Raw genomic sequence first — 281 nt, 5'->3', positions numbered from 1 at the left:
GACTATTCTTGTAATCTCTTTATTTTTCTGTTAATGAATATTTTTCTGTTACTGAGCCCGTGGACGTAGGTTATCAAAAGACCAAACCATATGAATTCTTGTGTTCTTGTGGGTATGCTTGACTTCTTTTTTTCTTTATTTTATTGATTGAGTTTGATTTTAGGCAACTATCTAAAGATAATTTCATAATTTTCACAACAAATTGGTATCATAACTTCAAGGTCTTGGGTAAGTCTAAATCTGAATCTTGCTATGGTAACTTCGTCGACCAAGTATGAGAT

This window comes from Theobroma umbraticum, unplaced genomic scaffold (assembly GCF_002168275.2).
Source record: "Theobroma umbraticum cultivar Fairchild unplaced genomic scaffold, ASM216827v3 scaffold_55.0, whole genome shotgun sequence".
Lineage (NCBI taxonomy): Eukaryota > Viridiplantae > Streptophyta > Magnoliopsida > Malvales > Malvaceae > Theobroma > Theobroma umbraticum.
Note: the sequence above shows the minus strand (reverse complement) of the source record.